Below are 8,769 nucleotides of genomic sequence, written 5' to 3'. Positions count from 1 at the left end.
AACTGGGGAGGTGGGAGACCCCATCTCTGCACGCATACACCCCCAGTCCTGGGGACTGGCAACCACCTCGACATGGCCCGCAGGTGGAGGCAGGTCAGCCAAGGGCTTTGGCCCAAACCTGTCCCCCACGACTGTCCAGTGAGGGAAAACCCCATCACAACTAATGTCACTCCACAAGAGAAGGGCAGGAGTAGCCCCAAATAATCCAAATAAGCCAATAATAAGGCGCTGGACACATTTTTCCTGCACTGCAATGCCCACCAGGTTTGGACGGTGCCTTCTCACAGCGAAATCTTCGCACGCAGATGCATCACCTTGCCATGGGTGAGCTTCACCCCTGGACGGGATGAAGAGCTAAAGTTGATTACGGGAAACCCCTTGTCTTTCAGAGACATGGATGATCTTGAACAAGGGTGTCCATCAGAGCTGGGATTTGCTCCCAGTGCCACTGGTATAGTGGGGTCCAACCTCAGCTGAAGTCCTCCATACCTGGGGAGACTTCACCCGCTGCCCCAGGACTTTGGTCCAAGCGCGGTGGAGAGGGGGTGACCCAGGCTGTGATGAGACCCCAACCTGCCGTCACAGCCCAGGAGCCTTCTCCTGCCCCGGCGTGGACCTGGCACCCAGCAAGGGTTAAGAGCCATGGAGGCGGTGAGGGGAAAACGTTCTTCTGATTTGCTTAATGAACGTTAATTAAGAAGACAGAAGATAGCAGATTCCTTCAGGGTACAGATGAAAGGCCTGCTAATTAAATCTGGAGAGAGAGCGCAGGGCCGACTGATCCTCCTCCTGATCAGACCTGACAAGGCAGGCACAGGGTCGGAGCGAGGTGTGCCGGAGCCCACAGCCCCCGTCTCCTGTCGCCCAGCTCAAAGCCGGCAGCACGGCCAGGTTTCGGCAGCACGGCCAGGTTTCGGGTGCTACCACCTGCTTACCTGCCTCCAGCACCCGTGAGGCTGAAGGTGGCCCCATCCCGTGGGGCTGGGGTGGGACCTGGGTCGGTACCCCTGACTCCGGCTGCACCCCGGGCCGGTACTGCGAGATGGACACACGCTTGGTTTCCAGCAGAACCTTCCCCAGAAGGGATGAGGTGCCCTTGCTGTAGTGCTGGGTAAGAAGAGGTGTCCCTTGGCCAGCTCCATCCTGGGGAAGAGGCAGAGAAGGAGTTTTTGCCATCCGGCTTGGCGGTTTGCCCCAGGTCCCACCACCAAAGCCTGCGGGAGCTGGGCACGGGCTAAATGGGAGCAGATCCGAAAAGCACCGGGTACCACTTCGTGCCAGTGCATCTCCATGCCAGGAGGGACAAGTCTCCAGGGCCGGCTGTCGCACACTAACGGGATTCTGCTAGCAGCCTGCTGCCTCCACACCCACGCTCCCCGCCAGCTCTTAGCCCAGGCTTATTTTTAAAAGCAGAGCAGCCGAGCATCCCAAATTACCCCTCTGAAACTGCAGCAGCCCTACCTTCCTGCCCTACCTGGCCCCCCCAAGGCAGTGGCCGTACCCGCTCCCTCTCTCCCGCTCCCACCCCGTCCCTCGCCCCGGGACCGGAGCGAGGATTAGAGGCAGGTTCAGCCACACAACGCCACGAGCATTTCAATCAGCACAGCCACGGCGCTCCGCCGCTCTCCCGGCACGCAGAGGCATGCGAGGAGCAGAGATCTTTGGGTTTTGCGGCAGGGTGATGGGGTGGTCCTCATCAAAAGCAGTGGTCCTTTGGGCAGAGGGGACCAGCCCAGGAGGGGGCAGCTGGCAGCCCCCCCACCTCGGTTCTGCTCACCCCAGGGTGAAGACCCCATTGAGTGGGAAATGGCACGTGCAGTGTAAATAACGTCTGGAGCATCTCTTCCGTGCGCTGGCTTATTTTGTAAACCTGAACTTTGCAAAATGTCATGAAATGGAGAAATGGGAGGCCTGGGATGAGTAAATCTCTATTAGAAATTCCCCAGGATGGTGGCAGTCATGTTCTTGCTCGGTGATGGCACATTACAGCCCAACCCCGGCTCCGGGAGCGGGGTCATGTGCGACACTGATTGCAAAAAGTATTTAATTAACACCGCCATAAATACAACGCTAGCGATGCCAACCAGACCATGATGGGGCAGGATGCTGCTGAGCTGCATGAAGTTATGCCAAGGCAGACAGGAGAAGATGAGGGAAGGCAGAGAAAATCCAGCGGATTTTGTTCCCTGTCTTGTGCCAGCCCTTGGGGGCTTCAGGGATGCAAGAGGGGGATGGGACAGGGACATTGCCCCTCGAGAGGATGTCCCCTGAGCAAGAAGGCTTCACCATCAGCACCCGGACAAGTGGGGAAACCCCATAACTGGGAAATGAGCTCTCTGGGGGCAAGATGCTCCCAAAACAGTTGCCAGAACAGGCATCACCATCCTCTCCCCCGATGCTCAAATAGTCTGGAAGCCAACTTTTCAGAGCTAATCATCCCCAAATTTTCTCAATACCTGGCAGACAGTGAAAATAGGGACATCCCAGCTTCAGTCATGCATGACCACAAGCTCATCATCTCACAGATGAGCTGAAGAACACCAGATCTGACCCAGCCCAAGGACACGGGGTGACAGCCGAGCCATCGTTGTCCCCAGGACACACGCTTCACCCATCTCCTCAGGGCTCAGGAACCACGAGATGAGGAAGAGCCAGATCAGCACAGGACCAGGCAATTTTAGGCACAGCCAAAAAGGCACTTTCCCCGCCTGAGCTCATCAGTAGCTTAATGATACCTCCTAAAAAGCTTCAGAGTCCCTAATCGCTCATCATATTACGGCTGCTCACAAGTGAGGCCAACCAGTACAAACCTCCTCGAAGCCTTTCTAATTAACGAGCAGGAGCTTAGACTCTCCCAGCCCAAAAGCAGCATCTCAGATAAAACTGGCAGCCTTCCCACTAGCCCATGGCCTCCCCTGATTAAACCCCCCCCTTAATGGGCTTGTTAGCATCACCTGAGGCCACCTTGTTGGCTAACGAGGTGCATCTGTCTGTCTGTCCTCCCCTGCCTCCCTGCTGTGGGTGGGAAGAGGTTCATCCATCCATCCATCTGTCCATCCATCCATCCGTCTGTCCCCACCATGGCAGGAGCCATGGGATGTGCCTGGGATGGCTGCCCTTAACTCTGTGCTGCATCCCTGGACACGTCCCCCGGGTACCCCATCCACGAGGTGCCCTGAGCATCCCCTTCACCAGGAGGGTGGGTGACAGCTGAACAGCAGCAGATGCCACCAGATGGTCACCCCAACTGGAGACCCGGCTAAACCGATAACTGGGAGGGTGCTGGAGCCCCCTCATTTGATAAGTGACTCCCCGTATTGGTCCCGCTGGGAGACAGGAGCGAGCTCAGGACGGTGGCGCTGAGCTCCCACCCGCAAAGCCCCCGGGACGTCTGTAATGCCACAGCACCTGCATCAGTGCTGCCACATCAGTCCGTGGTTGCAACCACCCTCCAAGCTCTTTCCTGAGAGGTGCTGAGCACTCGCAGCCCATCGCTGTGATGAGCTGTGAGTGCTCAGCCCCTCTGCTGGGGGCTACCCCTCCGCAGGGACAGCCCCCCCCCCCTTCCTCTCCCTCCCATCGATAGGAGATGGTCCAAAAGACTCTGACAAATAAGAAGTTGTTGTGATAACTTTGACTTTAAAGCAGGAGAAATAACCACCCCCCCTGTAATGCGATCTACCGTGTCTTTATATTCTCAAGCGTGTTGCCCCGGATCGGGGCTGGGGCTCTGATTTAATAGTCTTATGGAAACCAGTGCCCTCATCCAATTACCACGGGGATTTTGGTGCAGTCAGCAGCTGAGCCGCCGGCAGCCCCCGGCACAGGAGCGAGCCCCATGGGAGACTGGACCCACGCTGGTCTGACCGGGGCCACCCCAAAAATGCTGGGGGGTCCTGAGTTAATTTGCCACCCCCAGATAGGGGCTGTGCCATGGGCTGGGTTGGACTGGGAAGCACTGGTGGGAACTGGGAGAGCAGCAAAGGCAAAGCATCGCTCCAGGCGGCGGCAGAGAGCTCTGTGGGAAAAGTCTCCAGAGATTTCCACTTACAGCGGGACTAAAATCCCTCTGTTTCGTACTCGAATGCCTGCTGCTCCGAATCCCCCTCCAGCCACAGAGGCTGGATGCTCGCTGGTAATCCTGCATCATTTATTTTCATTGGCTGACAGAAAAAAGTGCCGTCAGAAAACCAATGTTAGCTATGCTGGCTGGCATATAAAATGTTGCTTTAATTGTATTTTATTTGGCAATAAGAAAATAGAAGCAGCAACAAACCCTCCAGATATTCCCCCCCCCCCCCCGTTTAAAATTTTAATTTGGTAATTTTATGACTACATTTCAGATAAAGCCCAACAAAGCACATTAAAGTAAGAGAAGTGATTTATCCTTTTCAGTGACACATGATCTTTGGACATATTTCCTAGCCTACAAATATTAAGACAGTTTTTAAAAAAAAAAAGACTGTTTTTTTTTTTCATGTCAACTGCTATTTTTCAACAAACAAAACCACTATTTTTTCCAATCCTTGTATTCAGCCTTCTGATCTCTAAAGGCAAAACCAGGGAAGTATTGGACATCTGAACTGAAATAACAACCATCACAGAGCAGCATCACACTCTCCAGCCCGGGCCTGGGCATCACGCCGTGTCCTGCTGCGATTTTACACTTTCAAGGACATTTTCATTTGTGAGGAGGTTAGGAGACCGACTTCAGCACTCTTCATCCACTTCCCAAAGAAACGGTATAATTGATTGAATACTGAAATTGGAGGAAGAGGCTGGCTCGTGCTCCACCTCTCCCGATGCCGATGCCAAGCGGGAGCTTTGCGGGCTAGCCATGATTTGGGGTTTCCCTGACCTTTTCCCAGCATCTCCACAAGTCAGGAGGATGAAACCTCCCAAACTACCGTGACATTTAGAAACCAAACCTCTGCCATCAATACATAAACCTGAGGATTTCTCTGTGCCACCCAGAATAAAAAACTCCGAGTCTTTGCTAACCAGCTGGGTTCGGCTCGCCCGCCTGGCAGAGCAGCACGAGCATCCTTCGGGTACCGCTGCAGATTTATTCGCTGTATAAAACCCCTGCTCACGCCCGGCGTGGCAGCGATGCCTTTGAAGCACGGGGTGCTGTGTGAGGTGCGGGGGGCTCCGGAGAAGGGGTTAACGGGTGGGTAGAGGCAGTGCTGGGGAAGTTGCTAGGAGACTTGGGGCTTTAGGATGCTGGATGTGATGCTCAGCCAATGGAGGAGTCCTCTGACAGTAAATCTGCTAATTTGGGTTTCATTGATTGCTGGGGGTTAGGGGTGGATGTGGGTAGGGCTGAGCAGGGCTGACCCTTCTCCTCCCAGCCGGACTGCTGCTTTCCCATCCTGTTCCTGCAGTTTCAATTAAACCGCTGAATTAATCTTTTGCAATAAACTCGGCCCCTATTGCAGTTTGCCTTGGGATTCATAATCACTTTTCTGCAAATATAAGAATTAAACAGAGAGGTCTTGGTAGCTCGGGAGGGAAAACTGGGGCTCTTCCAGGCTGCTGGCTGGGATTGGGGTGCCCAGATGCCCACCAGGGTTACTTTTTACCAGCCGAAAACCTTTTCAGGGGGCTGCTGATAGCGAGGAAGCTGGGGGAGGCACTGCTGCCTTCCGCTCACCTGCATATGCTCCTCCAGATGGCCCGGGCTGTTGCTCTTCATGCAGGAAAAGATTTTAAATTAAAATCTTGCCTGTGATTTTTGTAGGTTTTTTGGTTGGTTTTTTTTTTTCCCCCGCGCCCCTTGCTTTCCAGAGCTCTGGTCCATTTGCCATCATTAAGTATAGATGGAGCGGCAGGGCGGTGGAGTGGGGCAGGGGGACACACGGGGGGCTGCAGGGGCAGAGTGGGGGTCAGTGGGGGGCTCTGGCTGGGGTCCTGCCCCACAGAGGTGGCCGTACAGCCCATATTGAGCCCCTTTCAGACCGGGGCCAGCCCCTGCTCTCCGCAGCCTTCCTTGGCTGCCGGGAAGCTGAATCGCTCCTCTCTGTAGAGCCCCCACTGAGCCCCAAGCCAGCCCCTCTCATCGGCTCCGATGTCCTCCTGTGCCACCGTCCCCTGTCCTGCCAGGGAGACAGGAGAGCTCCTTTGGGTGCCCGGCACTCTGGACATCCATCCCAGCAGGATCCCACCTGGCTCTGCTCCAAACCAGCGCCTTTTCCCACCCCACACCATTTAGCCCCCAGCTTTGCAGGGATGGGATGGGGGGAACGCAGCCTTCCCGCTGCACCCCGAGCCCGGCAGAGGAGCAAGTCCCACGCTGGGGCAGGATCCGGCCCCTCCAGGGACTCCAGGATGCCAACTTTTCACAGAAACAGCGGATTACGGCGCATCAGCTCCAATCGATACTCTGCCGTGGCAGAAAGCAAAGGGAAAAGAGGAACAAAAAGAGATTTCTCAGTTGTGGAGGATTTGGGGGTTTTGTTGTGTTTGGAATGAGGAAAAAAAAAAGCCTGAGAAAGGGCTGGGCAGGAAGGGCTGGGGGGGGACAGCAGGATCCCCCCAGCACCAGGCTACATCCCTTCGAAACACACCTGGTGCCAGGGAGAGGACGTGGGCATGGGATGGGTGCAGGGTGGGCATGGGGTGCTCCACCTCCACCTGGCACGGGGGGTTTGACTCCTTCCTCCCCAGACTGGGGCATCTGCAGCAAAACCCTCTCGGCTCCAGCCACCCAAGTGGGGCAAAATGTGGAGGGGTTTTGGCAGGGAGAAGAGAGGTGAAGAGATGCTCAGCCCCTGGTCTGGTCCTGCTGAGACCCTCACAAAGAGCGACCAGGTTCAGGGATGCTCTGGACAAAAGGGCGGCGTTTAAAGAAGGTTTTTTGGAAACCCAAAGGTCTTGCACAGGGATGAGCAGAAGACGTGTCCCGGGAGCTGCTGCCAAGGACCCACTTTTGGCTGAAGCCCAAGACCTCTTTGCAGGTAGTTTGTCTCATTGTCTGAGCTATCGATTCCTTCGGTGGAAAGAAAAGGCCCTGGCACAGCGAGCAGCGTCACTAAATGATGGACAGAGCGCTCTGCCCTTGCAAGAGATGCTCTTTCCCCGCCAGCCGAAATGGCTCATCCCCACCAGACAGGGGGACAGGGTCAGTGATGGGGACAGGACCTGGGGGACACCGCGGGCTGCCCCGCTCTCACGCAAGGACTCCCCGGTAGCCAAACTCCCAGCGGGGAGAGTAAGCAGGGAGGGGGGAACCTGTCATGTTTTTGTCACCCCAGGACAGCAGCCCAGCAGAGGACCGGCCGGCCGGGCATCGCAACCGCTCTCCCTGCAGCTGCTTGGGATGAGGCTCACGCGCCTCCTCTGCATTCTGCGCTCTCGCCGGCGCAGGGGCGAAGAGCTTTGAAGGAGCTGCCCTTTCATTATTAATATGATGATGATGTCTGACGCCGTGTGTGCACAGCGACGGCTCTCTGCCTCCGGTGGCACCCTGCCAAGAAAAGCGCGCACGCCCGTTCCTCGGGGAGGGGTCGGTCCCGTTCCCCCCCCCCCATCAGCCTCTCCCCCATCCCCAGCACCACGCCGCATCTCAGATGGTAAATAGTGGAGCTGTTCTGCCCTGCACAGCCCCTCAACCGGGGCCTGGAAACCTGCAGGATTGGAGCCATGGGACACGGGTCCCCTCGCCAGCTCTGGCCCCGGAATATCCTGGGGATGCAGACCAAGTGCTGGCTGAACACGACGAGGGGGGATAAAGTGCCACTGAGCCCTGTTCTCGTGATGTTCTGCTCCCCACAGGGTCCCATCCCCGCAGGGGGCACAGAGCCGACCCGAGCCCAGCCGTTGCCCATCGCTACCGCTGCTCACTGTCTTGGACCACAAAATAGAAGCTAGCATCCGACATTTTTTTAAAAAGACTCATTTTATTGCATGGGTCTGATCTCATGTTGCTTCAGTTGTTTTCTGCCCCCAGGCCAAGCCAGGACCCCCAGGCAGCGTGGGCAGAGTCGGCTCAGGGAGGGGAAACGCTGCCAGGAGCCGCAGCTCCCGGCAGGACCCGCTGCAGCAGCCGCAGCGGCCTGCCCGCATCCTCACATCAAACCTCTCTCCCTTTTTTGCCCTCGGGCCACAGCCTGAGACATGAATCATCCCCTCCGTCTGCCTATCGATCTGCTGGCAGAAACCCCATCCCCACCCAGCCAAGCCGCTGTCAGCCCCCGGGGAGGGGGGCCCGTGCCCAACGATGCCCGGCCACGGTGCGCGCCCAAGTCCTCGGGTGCGTGGCTGCACCCTGAGCACCCGACGCCTTCTGGCACAACCCGTGGGGCTGGATCCAGAGCCGTAGGGCCACCAAGGGTGGCAGGGCTGGAGCCACGGGGTGCAGCCAGCCAGGGATGTCCCTTCCCACGTCCCCAGCGTTGCAACTACAGCCAGACCCCACGACGGGTAACACGGGGTGACGTGGCTTGGCACGAGTCAGTGATGAGCCAGACCAGCGTCTCCGCCGGCCCCTGGCCTGCCCGAGCAGCGTCCGTGGGCATGGCTCACCCTTGAGCACCGCTCATGCTCCCAGAAACACGTCCTCCTCTGCCAGGCAGGCACCCTCCGTCCCGCTCACCACCGCATCGCCACGGCTCAGAGAGCCACGCACCAGCCTGGGGAACGGCACTGGGACCCGCCGAGCCGGATCCTGCACCCGCACCCTCACGGGCACCCCAGTGTCAAGGTGCAGCAGGGGCATCCCAGCCCCACTTACATCCCCCTGCCCGGTGAGCTCCCAAGCATCCCGTCCTG

The sequence above is a fragment of the Buteo buteo genome, chromosome 23, assembly GCF_964188355.1.
Source record: "Buteo buteo chromosome 23, bButBut1.hap1.1, whole genome shotgun sequence".
NCBI lineage: Eukaryota > Metazoa > Chordata > Aves > Accipitriformes > Accipitridae > Buteo > Buteo buteo.
The sequence above is the reverse complement of the archived record's forward strand: the minus strand, read 5'-3'. Positions refer to the sequence as shown.